The 12,944-nt window shown below is 41.1% G+C and overlaps 1 protein-coding gene across 3 annotated transcripts in view; it reads right to left on the bottom strand.

Moving 5' to 3' along the window:
• Positions 1-12,459, bottom strand: part of greb1 (growth regulating estrogen receptor binding 1) — a 31,624-nt gene extending 19,165 nt beyond the window's left edge. Inside the window, exon 1 of one of the 3 annotated variants that reach the window (XM_034581213.1) lies at positions 11,349-12,459. The gene's annotated coding sequence lies outside the window, so the exon portion shown is untranslated. Of the gene's footprint in view, positions 1-3,763; positions 3,969-7,031; positions 7,418-11,348 lie in introns of those variants that run through there. The other 2 variants (XM_034581216.1, XM_034581214.1) reach the window with 2 other exon arrangements.
• Positions 12,460-12,944: the final 485 nt, after the last annotated feature.

The following is a 12,944-nucleotide window of genomic DNA, read 5'->3' as shown; positions in this document are numbered from 1 at the left end:
GAGACATCTACATATATTTAACAGTTACTCTGAGTCAACTCAAACTAATTAACACTATGTCAAACATGTTATCTGTGTCTGTGTGGCTGCATTTGTTAAAACTAATGACCAAAGAGTCAACTGTAAACTTTAGAGATGTTTGAACACACACCTGCATCGGAAACACCAAGTGAGCAGTTTGGAAATATTTCACGCTGGAAAGTCCTACAAGTAAAACAGTGACGTGTAACGAATGCATGACTTCTCTCCAGATATTTAAAGAAAGTTATCGTTGTGTATTCCTAGATTGATGAATTTGTGTTCTTTTTTCCATTATACCTGTCAAAATAGATAATAAACGAAGTTGTTTGGGGCTGTATATATTTGTTTTGCAAAGAGTTTAACCTGAGCCAGGTCCTATTGCAATGATAGCAGGCATCACTTCTACAAAGGGTTTGTAAAAAACAGCCATTTTTTAAAATGCATTGGTATCGGGTTGATACTTGGTTAGGACAGCACGTAAAATCCAAGTGTCAGAATCATAACAGGAATTAAAAATGGTATTGGAACATCTGTAGTAAACTTTGCAAACAGTAGTGTGCATGTCAACAACCACCATCTGAAAATGGTAAACTAACTTGATCCCTCAAATGTGTGTTTAGAACTAACCAGAATTTGCTAAGTTAAATTTGTTAATTCTATAGTAATGAAGTCAAAGGAATATATTACATTTTAATGCTTGTTTACAATTCAATAAGACTGCCAGACAGAGTGTAAGCTACTCAAAATAACCCAAAACTGAATCTGACTTATTAGTATGTGTAATACTTCACTTCGAAGAAAGGAGCAAAAAAGGAGTAGGAAAACATGTCTCAGTAAAAAAGATTAAATATGTGATTAAAGATCAGTAATAGTTTTATCCTAATATTGTAAGTAGCCTATACACGCTTGCACTCCTAGATATACACATTATGCATTTGAAGAAACACAAACACTGACATCCACACACACATCTCCTCACACACAGGCACACACACAAATAAACAGTGGTTACTAGTGGATGGCATCTGTCCAGAGAGCATGCCATAAAATCTGTGTAGCTGACAGAGTCAGGACACCCTGACCTAGACTCTGCCTCCGCTCACTGTTTTTTTCTTGACTTCTCTGCAGCTCTCACTCTGTGGTTTTCCCCCTGGGTCGCCTCTGCACACACACACTGATGACAATCCTCACAGAGAAACTGCACTTATTCTAAACGCCTGTTAGTTCATATTGCTCTATTGGTTTTATATCTTTGTTCTTCTTAAAAAGTGCGTTAAAGAACAACAACCTTTCAAACATTTCTGAACAGTGCACTCAAAGGGATTGTTGTACTTTTTAGAATTGTGTCACGCAAAACACCTCAGTGATGCATCATCTTCATTTTCCAAATTACAACGACTCCTTGTACAAAACTAACACAGTGAATTAAAGCTAAATAAACATTGACCACAGTGCTGAATATTTCTGTCCGAATCAAAGAGGTGTTGGTTGTAAACGAACTGGGTCAGATTGTTAAATCCAACTTAATCCCCCTCCTCTAAACCTTTGACTGCCCATATGCTGGTTACACCACACACAAGACGCATTGTCGAGTCAGAAACCGGCAGGTTCAGCTTAATGAGGAGACTCGCCTGTCAGATTACAGAGGTAAAGCTGTTGGTGTTTTACACCACAGGTTAACAGGACGACAGCTTCCTGCAGCGGAGAGAAGATTCTGTCTGTTTCTAAACCACAAGAAAGAATTTCCTTTTTTGATTTTAGGCATATAAATACAATTTGAAAAAAGAATTAAGATCCATAATAATCCATTAAATCACAATGTCATAGAACAGATTTTTCTAAAAACAATAACATTTACCTAAGCTTCAAACTTTTTGGTCAGGAGAGGTAATAAAAAAAAAAAGGAACAATGAGGCCAAAGGAAACATGAGCCAGATATCTGCTCGTATTTACATTTTGATGACGTCTACGTTGGGCTGACCTCTTGTTACTTTCGCTAACCCACTGTAATGTATTGTTATTCAGCTGCATAATCAGACTGGGCGATCTCTAATGTAAGAAGTAATATTTAAAAATCTCATTGGAATATAATTTGTGTGAGACATATGCAGAATCAGATACAGATCAAAGAAAGATTTCCCCTACATGTCAGCCTGCTGATATTCTCTTTTAAAATTCAAGTCAAAGATAAAGGGGTTTCTGCAGGTTTCAACCAGTTACATTTAAGACTTTTTAAGACCACAATGAGGACAATTTAAGACCATGTCATGTTCGACAGATTTGAAGGAATATCTGAGTCCCACAATTATACACAGATAGGTTCTGACTGGGTGTTTGTAAGTTCAGTTCCATGCTGGTCTTGTTTGTAGTTTTATGACAGTGTGCTAATATTGAAAGAGAACTGTGGAGGTGAGGGGGCTGGGAGAGCACCCTCACCTGCTCATAGAGGATCAATCAGCGCAGGTGAGAGCTGTTAGCTGATTGGTCCTCGTGCTTAAAAGGCAGCGTCGGCTGAACCCAGGAGGAACTCAGAGACTCCGAGACTGGAGAGACGCCCTGACTGAGCTGGAAAGCCAGTCTGATTTATGTTTGAGTTAAGTTTATGTTTGGGAGTTTAATAAAGATGCGTAAAAGCAACGCGTGCGTCTCTGGCTGTGTGTGGGAGAGCCCCGTGGCAAGGTTGATTGCCACAAGAACCACAACACACTAGTTTGCAAAGCTATCCTTATAAGGACACTGCAGAGACTTCCATTCATTGTGGACAGCTGAACTTTAACCCCAAGCAGTTCATACCTAACCTTAACCTGACCACAAGTCACATCTCACCCCTCATCTTAACTAAAGCCTCAGAGATGACGTTTCTGTTTCGGGCCTGAAAATGAATTACATAGTTGAATTCAAATCACTGCAGCAGGATGTTCACTCCACCAATACATGTCAATATGTGTTATTTTATTTACAGGACACTCATTTTATTTGCGCTTGTTTTTTTAATTAATTAATATGTGAAGATTGGAAGGCTTATTGCCTCCTTTATTTGATCAATTTATTTACATTTTAAATGACTATCATTGCCATTTTCTCTCTTTTTTGTAGGAATCTTAAGTAATCTTATGTTGGTCAGTGATTATGCAGGAGAACGTCCTAAAGAGGTCACGAAAAATGAGCACAGACACGCCTTACCACCTTCTCTTTCCGTGCTTTCATATGTAAAGACGCTATGCAGACATGTAAAGCTTTGCACCACTCTGCAGAAAGACACAGGGTGGGAGACAAAGACAAAAAGTCCTGTCATAACACGGCCCGCCACTGACAGGAAGTAATCACACCTAAGAGCCGACTGGTCTTTTTACAGCCAGGGAAAGAGGAGACAGGGAGGGAAACGGGGACGAGATGAAAGCGCCGAGGTGTATTCCACATTTTATTGAATCCTGAGCTAATCCTTCACGTCTGACCAAGTGTCAAATAACCAAGAAGCCACTTTATATGCTTTTTAATGCATGGTTGAAATTGCTAAATCATTTTAATAGACCTAAAAAGATAATTTGGCTATTTTTGTGGTGCATCAAAAAAAGCTTTTCAGGGAAATTTGAATCCAGTTCATCTATTGCAGGGAGGAGTGCATAATTCGAGAGCTTTTTCTGCATTCACTGATACCAGGGACATTAGATTGCAGGTATCTGTGTCTAATATAATGTCTCTTAATGTGCTTTAAAATTAGGCTGCAAGGAAGCGCACACACAGGAACCTCCTACTGTGATCTTCATTGTCCAGTCAAAATGCCAAATCTTCACCTCCGATGTCTCGCTGCACGCTGCTGCTGCCGTGTTTCACTACATATCCTGTTTTTACTCTCAAGGAACATCTGTCCCTCGACCCAAAAGACCTTTGGCACATATAAAAAAAAGGCACGGGGCAGAGAGGACAGAAATAAGGAGTAAGGAAAACTTTTCAGGAAGCTTTTTTTCCCCCCTTCTCCTCCCATCTCCCCCTCCTTCCTCTCTCCCTGACGTGGACGTGGGAGATCCTTTCATCTCACCCCCCTCTTCTTCTTCTCTTTCTATCTCTCTTTCACCCTGGGGAGAGAGAAACTATTGTGGGCTTTTATGACCCCGTGGAACCCCCACACTCAAACACACACCCTCACACAGACCTGTAGTTAGGATCCCCTTAAGTTCTAAGACCCAATCAGACTATGTTGCCAACCTAGTAAAAAAAAAAAAAAAAAATCCAGATAATTCTAATTATAAAGTAGTTTTTTAGTGGATGCAACTGCTTCCCCATTAGAAGAATGGAGCTAATTAACAAACACAAACTCATGAGTTCAGCAAAGTGAAGTAAAATGATTATAAGCATCTTGGTGAAATATATTTTGTGCAAGAAGAAGACATGTAAGAGTTTTATTGGTAAAGCACCTACACACTTCAGTCCCATCTGCATTATGTCCTGCTCAGCTCCTGCAGCTCGCTGATATATGCAAACACACATATAAGCTTTCTGGTGGATGAATAGGTTTCAGGGATGTCTCACGGCGAGAAGGTCAGAGGTGCAGCGCAGATAACAATGTTTAAGTAAGACTTTGATGTGGCCTATACTTCTATTGCACACACACACACACACACACATATGCAGATGCACACGCACATGCGCCCTCCACACACGCTCTCCCATGGGCTCTGGCTCAGCGGATACAAAGGGCTTGTCTTGAGGGGTGAAAGGTTGTCCTGGAGAGGTCAGATAAGAACCCCAGGCTCTTTCTCTGTTGGCCACGACCACATACCAGTCACACACACACACACACACACACACACACACACAAATACATCATCCAGGCTATTCTTCCTTTCTGTTCAGTCTGACCAGCAGGCTTTTGCAGTGTCCAATAGCAGATCATATTACACACACACACACACACACACACACACACACACACACACACAGCTAAGTGAGTGCATTCATCCAGCGACAATGTGCCTTTCTGCAAACACACTAGTAGAACAAGCTGTAAGCGTTAATGTAGTGTGTGTGTGTGTGTGCGTGTGTGTGTGTGTGTGTGTGTGTGTGTGTGTGTGTGTAGTCAGAGGAATGTGGAGCAGTGTCAGCTGGTCAGTGCAGCATCTCTTTCAGGTCTGAACAGTAGAGTTAAAAAAAAAAAAACCTTCAGCTTTGCAGATGCTCTGAGAGCGCTGACCCACAGCACAACACATATGCAAAGAGATGTCGGATGTACACACACACACACACACACACACATCAGATGGGCTCATCACTGACCAGTGACCCACAGCAAATGCTCCCATTCACAGTTTGTTCAACAGACATTGGGTCGATGGCCAGCCAGCCAACTGGCCAACTGCTCCAGCAGCCCCTCAGACAGCCATTCAACCACACACACACACACACACACACACACACACACACACACACACACACACACACATTGAATCAGGCCACTTAGCTACAACCAGTCATCTCTGCCAAAATACAGAAGTTCCCATCACTGACAGCATCTCACTAATCCTTTACAAACATTGCTTTCTATTATCACACACCCAATATAAACATAAAGTTGGCTTCACAATGTCAGTTTGTTCAGCATGTTTTCATGGAAAATATGGTCAGCTGTGCAGTAACACAATAAAGAGGAGTGATACCCTGCAGGCCACCATACTGTGTGTTCCCTGCAGTACACTGGCAGTGTGTGTTGTACAGAACACTATCTGCTGCACTTAGTGTAAAGAAATAGTTGGACGGCACAACAAAGCTCCAGCCCCCTGAATATCGTATGGCTGCTCAGCCTGTTGCTTCGCTATCTCGCTCCTCGTCCTTGAGCAGGTTTTTCTTCCCTCGACTCCCGGGGAATTTGTGTTGTCTACAGGCATACACACCTGGCTCTGTGCACACTGGAGTGGCGTTTAACCATTTCACCTGCAGGAGATTACCTGCAGACACTGAAACTGGATGCATGAGTTGAAAGATCCCCATCACTGTGGGTTACATGCAGCAGTGTTTGTGTGATTTAAAATGTATCAGCCACCAGGAGACTTGGGAATATTCACACATTACAAGTCATCATCAGATGTTATGAGCAGCAGCAGGAGTCAGCACAGACTATAAACTAGATATACAGTCTTTATATACGCATGGCACAGACGATCAGGGACATGCACGTATTGTGTTTGCACACAAACAAACTGCAGCAACTCATTGCCTCTGTCTTTCCAAGCTCGGGTTCAGCACAACCACACTGATGCATCTAACAACCATGGACACAGAGGCCTAAAGAATACGTTTATAAAACAGTAAGACCAAACTCTAAAAATGAACTAACAAATATTCTATTATAATTGTCTTATTATCTTATTATTAATGTCCATGACAGACATGTATTTGTTGAAAACACTCGCAAATAAATGCACAATTTTTTTTTTTTTCAAACACTCCTCGTGCAAAGTTGTTACTGAAAACATCAGACTAAATGTTTACAAAATAATAACAGGATTTGTTACATATGTGGAAGAACAGTATGATTTGGGAATAAATAACGTGCATTAAACTGCATCTACAAAAAGAGTTCAGGCCTCTAAATTGTGTATATGGCAACTTGGACGAGGCTCAGTGTGAACTGGAGGAATCATCTATTGTTACTGGAGAAGTCTGACACGAGAGTGGGCTCACATGCTGCTCATTTCACAGGATAACACGTGTTAGAGCCAAACGAAGAACCAGTCAGAAGAAAGATGAGGAGATTTTAGAGATAAAACTGAGAAAACTTTGCACCACTCATCGAAACGCGTCCTGAATAAGAGAATAAACACAAAGACAATGTAAAAAAGCAACGTGTTAGATGATAGTCCACAGGTTGGTGCTGCAGTTTGAGACAGTTCAGTGTTTGTCTCCTGCCTGCATCAGACCCAGATCTGCTCCTCATCATGAACACACACACCTTGTAACGTGCTCTACCTGCAGCTCGCACCGGCGCTCAAAACAAACCAGCGACAACCACTCACCTGTACCGATGTGACTATTCTTCATGGAAAAGCTGTGAGCGGAGCCAACGTGATGTCAACACCATGTCTCCGTGTCTCCAGATCGAGACCTGCGGAGCAACTGGAACCAGTGTCGCGCGTGTCATCATGTGTGATCCCTCCCCCACCTCCTCGGCAGTAATGGTACAGTCCGAGCGCGGCTTCACTCCTTCTTAAGCATTTACTGCTTTTTCAAAAACACGCAGTTCATCTCTGAACACGTGTTACTCGTTTATTTTATAATGCAATGTTACAGGTTACAGGTTATTATGACTTTGTTGTTGTGTGATTATGAGGAAATAAAGAGTCAACTTAACATTCCTGGAAAGAAATGTCACTGAAATTCTCAAAACAGTTAGTTAAAGCTAACCTGACAACACCTCTGATAAAATAAAATAAAATAAAATCCTCAATCTAGGTATTCAATGAGCAGTTATAGTTTTTATTATGATGCCTGTACTACTAATTTAAATGTGAATAGAATTAGCTTTTGAATTTGAAAACATTGGTTTTAACATATTTATAGATAGTATTGATATTTTCTGAAATGGAAATTACAATCAGAATATATAATGGTATTAAAGGTTCAGTGTGTAGAATCTAGGGACATCTAGTGGCAAAGTTGCATGTGACAGCTGAGTGTCCCTCACCTCACCCTCCCCTTCCAAACATTAAAGAAAACCTGTGGTAGTCTTCGTAAATACTCAAAAGATGTTTACTTTTTCCAGTCTGGGCTACTGTGAAAAAAACTATAATATAAAGTATTTAAATATAAAGGACCCATTCTAGGGTAAAGAAAACAATGATTCGGACAATGTCGATAAAACACACTAGTCAAAACCTCACCAGGATTATTTTTTATTCAATTTCTGCCAATAAATCCCTTTCACCTAAATCTTACAAACTGAACCTTTAACATAACAATTACACGTTTTAGAAATTATAAAATTGTCTTACAGTCTGTACAAAATAGCCCAGGAATGTAAAAAAAACCCTCTAATGTAAAAGTGTGGACATGCATGTGAGCACCACTTCACTGTGTGACCCAGTGCATCTTGTTTTACACCAATGATCTACTCAGATAGTGGACGTGTGTCGCCCTCTGCTGGATCGAAAGTGGACTTGCAGTGCAAAAGCAGAGAGGAGAGGAAATGCTCATTATCAGTAAGTTCATAATAAATTATATAACTCTAATCTCTGGAAATGATGCTGCGAGATGGCTCTGCACAAAATTAAGTTAGACTGAACGGAATAAATAAGCAGCTGAAGTTGTGTGAAGAGCTAAAAATGTTTTTTAAAAAATGAAGTCAAATATTGCTCATTAATATCTTGGGCTTGTTGAATTATGTTTGAGTTTGTGATTGGGTTCTAGGTAAAACAAGTTTTACTGCTGTAGAAAAAAGGCTTGTGCACACAAACACACACACACACACACACACACACACACACACACACACACACACACACACACACACACACCTATCATTTGGATCTGTGGAAGTATTTGATGTTATGTTATAATATTCTACTTTTTAAAACTTACATTTTTTACATTAAACTAATCAGAAATGATGAGAATAGATTATTTCACACTTGCAATGTGCTTGTTTTTCTCGTGATTGTTTTCTTGACTTTGTAGAGTTAAGATTTAATATTTAACCTTTGACACGATCATCACATTTCATCACTGCCAAAATGGTAAACCTAGTTTTTGTGGGGGTAAAAAAAAAGCCTGTTCACCCTATGACCTTTCTCTTTGTTTCCACCAAGGTGCAAAATTATGAATGCGCCTCCCACGCCCAGCAGAGTGAACCCACCTACACCACAGAGCTAATGTTCATCTCTCACTCAGCACCAGCCGTCCCCCCCGGGCAATCAGTCACGCTGATGGGACAAGAGAGGGACCCTCCAACCCCCCTGTGCCAAATGTCAGTGTGGCCATAACAGACCAACTGGCAGACAGGTGAGTATGTAAAGAACATTACAGCTCTAATACCCAAGGTTTTAAGGTCAAGCTGATAGAAACGCATAGTTTTATCTTCTCCTTACATCACTGTAGAGACTGCACATAAATAATAATGATGACAATACAGATAAGACTAATGCAGAGAACTTTATCAAAAGTGTTAATATCTATGAACAGGTTCATTTTGGTGTGGATCCAGATTATGATCCGAAATGGGGAAATAATACTAAATATTTTTAGTAGAAAATCTATAGATTAGATCTGTAGAGTAAACTCATGAGACTAACTTGGTTTTTAAGTCACATTAGCTCAAACACAGAGTGAGGACAACTAACCTTTATTGTTTCAGTTTTACAGTAGATGAATTTTATTGTTGTAACTCTGTCCTCTCGGTGCTGCAGACTTCGCCTCACACCCACATTTCTATAGAAACATTTTACTCATCAGATTCATTGCTCAGAGTTTGAGGATGTTACAATTCTGCCAGACACAGATTTGCCATTTTTTCCATTATGGGGGAAGCAGCCGAAATCATTTTTTCGATTAAAACCTTTTGAAATATTCATTTATAATTTGATATGATAACAGATGAGCAGAACTGGAGGCCAAATTAAACACTCACATCTAAATCAATTCCAATGGCAGCTAAAATGGTTCATCCATCTGCTAAAATACTAATGTCATTTAATTTATGATGAATTTGTTCCATTAACTGGTTATTAAGGCTTTTAAGAGTTCTATTCTAAAGTGATTTTAAAACCATAAAATACAAAGGATATTTATAAAGGCATTTATAAAGCTGTTTTCCACGATGGTCCTCCCTCCTAATTACAGCTTATATTTTGTCACCAGGAATCTCATACTTCATCCTTTCCGCTGCCCGAACTGGGCAGTGCCAATCTGTACAGTGGCAAAGCCACGCCACGCCAACACAACATCCCCTGATGGGAGAACAGGTGTTGGACAGGGTCCAGTGGAGCAGAGCGGAGCGGGCTGCCGTGATATGTCTGATGAACAGGCCAGCTCAGGCTCCTCTGGCCCCAGGGAGGGGGACCCAGCCATTTATTAAGTGAGGGTCTGTGTGTGTGTGTGTGTGTGTGCGTGCGTGTGTGTAAGAGAGAGAGAGAGAGAGAGAGAGCAGAGGTTCTGTGAGGGCAGCGGCGGTACAACAATGAGCTCCAACAAAACTGACGGACCCAAAGAGCCAACAGGGAGGTGGGCTAATCTGGGAAATCCCTGACCAAAAACTTTGTTTGTTTGCAAGAAGCAATTCAAAATGTTGCAATCCACAAAGGGCACAGTGTTTTAATGTTACCATGATGTGAGACATGACGTGGGGGTTACTTCAGTTTTACATTTTAGAATAAAGTAAGAATAAATCATCTCTGTCAGGACTGCTGAACAAAGGAAAAGTCAATAGACAACTGAGATTCTGTACAGTACAATATGTTTTAGCTCCACTAAATGACACACATGGCATGTTTTCTTTGTGTGTGTGTTTTTAATAACACATTTTGTTCTTAGAAATTTTGGATGGCTCTTAAAACAGGCCCCAGTAACCCATATCTGTTTCTTGCCTCAGACCATAAGAAACAAGTTTATTGGGGTTTTGAGATCCGTTTCTCGAGTCCCTTTATTGCTAATTTTACAGCCAAAATGACACTGGATATGATGATTTGCTAAGTCGCTGTGGAGCCATATTGGCCTAGGCAAGGCTTGTAGTTCCTGTTAATGGGCTGAATATAATATTTTATGTCCCGTTGCTATAGCCACGGTGCTTAACTTGTGATGTAAAAATAGTCAGGCCCATTCATTTTAGTATAAATACTTCACTTCGCTTCAAGACACAGACTGAGCTGTATGTAAAACATGTCTATTTGAATGTGCCCCGGCAGAGGGAAAAGGTATTGCTACTTTACACATAATGACGGCCCAGGTCGTTTGGCTGAGAATAATGGTGGTTTCACTGTAAAGCATATCACTCTCATTAGATTTTTACACACTGGTCGTGCCTAACTAGAGATGCACTTGTCTGGACACACACACACACACACGTGCATGCATTTGCACAGACAGTTCACCCACACACACGCTGGCACATTCACACACACATATCCATCTCCAAAGTCATTAAATCCCTTTGAAAAGAGGCCTCATTTGAGAGAAGCAATAAAATTTTTAATCATTTTATTACCAAAAGAGTATTTAACAAGTGGGCAATGAAACGCCAAAGGCAGGTTAGCTGAGTTTAACCTTCAGAGAGGAAGCCATGTATCACATGCTGCCCCAAGGCATAGTGGGACAGAAATGTCATCCTCCATTATCCACCATACCTGAAGTGTGGCGTTGCGCTGCTGGCAGGCAGGCGTCTCGCTCCGCAAGGCGAGGCTGAGGGGAAATTAGGTGGAATTCAATTAATGGACGTTTTTTACGCACCAGGGAGAGGACACAGCTGCACACACACACACATACACACACACACACACACACACCTTAATGCATGATGCACATACAACGTAACTAATGTAACACACACGCACACCTCGGAGCATGTCCTACACGTCTCACACTGTGAGGGGCCACTGACGGGACAGGAGAGCAGGAGGAACACGGTGCTTTGTCTCTTTCTTTGGCTCTCGTCACTGTTTTCATCTTTTTATATCTCGTCTACTTAACTTTCCATCCTCCTCACTGTGCTGGATGAGAGTTGGTTCTGTTTAATCTGCTTCTCTCTCTCTCCCTGTGGTGGTACAGGCGGAGTCGCCCCACTGCTTTCCCCCAGCGGGTCAGTTAAGGAGAAAATGAGGCAGAGGGGGACACTCTCAGTCTGTCACCATAAAAGAACCATACCTACCTACCTACCTGGCTGCCAACTGCTCGTAAATATACCGTTAAACTGCCCTGCGGTCGAAGCACAAGTGTGTCTGTGTGCATGCACCTGTGAGAGAGAGTGAAAGACAGAGAGGGAGGGGAAGCATCGGACAGTATACATGTACCTGTTCGAGAAAAAAAGGGTGTTTCCAGAAAAGCAATAGGCCTTGAGGGAGGGGAAATACACCAGCCTTCTTTGGTCGCACAAAATAAAGGCCCATACATCACACCTTGCAATTTCTTTGACACTTTGGGAATAATTTATAGCTGATAACAAAAATACTTTATTTTCAATAACAAGCCTCTGTGGTACTTATGAGGGACTGGCCCCCAAAGTTAATTGAAAAGTGTCCTGGCTCTCATTTGCATAAGAAACACATTTAAAGGTGAAAAATTATAAATAAATACGCGGCCACCTGTGAAATATGGCTTTTGGCCTGCTGGTCATTTATAACTTTGCCTTTAATTACGTGACAGGCTGGGCTTCTGCAGCTGTAATGAGAGGCTGGAGTGATGGAGAGGAGTGTGTGAGAGACAGAGGGCTATAGGTCATTTAGTGTGTGAACAGACAAACATGAGAGCAGACGCACACAGATGGACACACACACACACACACACACACACACACACACACACACACACACGCTCACACACACAGATACCGACATGGATTTAAACTCACATATAAGTCAACATACATCCCCATGGTGAAACACAGAGATGGACTGGTGACAGACAAAACAAAACAATATACACAGAAACAAACACAATCACATTTTAAAAATGTATTTTCACAGTTTGTTTACTTCTAATTAAAAAAATAAAAGGAGCAGAACTTACTTTTGATACCCGGTCATCTGCCCTGCACATTCTCAGTCACTTTGCTCGGACATTCAGACAAGCAGCATATTTAACTAACTTCTAAATGTTTTCTGGTTTTATTGCTTCCTGGTGAGCTCGTCCAATCAAAGAGGAGAATGTGTGAGTCAGACAGGGACCTCTGTGATGTGAATGGGCAGTTGGTTGTGGATAGTGTGGCCTTTGTTTAATCTAATTCC

Source organism: Hippoglossus hippoglossus, chromosome 3 (assembly GCF_009819705.1).
Source record: "Hippoglossus hippoglossus isolate fHipHip1 chromosome 3, fHipHip1.pri, whole genome shotgun sequence".
Taxonomy (NCBI): Eukaryota; Metazoa; Chordata; class Actinopteri; order Pleuronectiformes; family Pleuronectidae; genus Hippoglossus; species Hippoglossus hippoglossus.
Note: the sequence above shows the minus strand (reverse complement) of the source record. Positions and strands in the feature narration are given on the sequence as shown.